The following is a 397-nucleotide window of genomic DNA, read 5'->3' on the forward strand; positions in this document are numbered from 1 at the left end:
TTCCCATGTTGAATCCTCTGATCTACAGTCTAAGAAATCAAGATGTCAAGGATACAGTCAACAAAGTAATAAAAACCAAATATTTTCATAGTGATTCATCTACTGATAGTTACTTCTGTTTTTATGAAACACCTTTCTGAAGTTTTAATGCACAGTGTATCAAGAGTCATTTAAAAAATCACTTTAGATTTTAAAAAAGAAAACACATATTTAGAATGGAAAAAATATGAATTTTAAGTCAGCCAGAATATACTTAGCTCTGATTGTATAAACTAGAGAAGACTGATTGTCCTCACTCAGTCTTTATCTACAAAAAAAATATTATATTTAGATTTAATTCATAAATAATGTGTGAAACCAAAGAAAATATATCTGACATAGTGCATATATTCAGTAA

General features: G+C 27.2%; 1 pseudogene; it reads left to right on the top strand.

The window, feature by feature from the left end:
- The window catches only part of LOC105308554, a 942-nt pseudogene extending 802 nt beyond the window's left edge, over positions 1-140 (top strand).
- Positions 141-397: the final 257 nt, after the last annotated feature.

Source organism: Pteropus vampyrus, unplaced genomic scaffold, assembly GCF_000151845.1.
Source record: "Pteropus vampyrus isolate Shadow unplaced genomic scaffold, Pvam_2.0 Scaffold591, whole genome shotgun sequence".
NCBI lineage: Eukaryota > Metazoa > Chordata > Mammalia > Chiroptera > Pteropodidae > Pteropus > Pteropus vampyrus.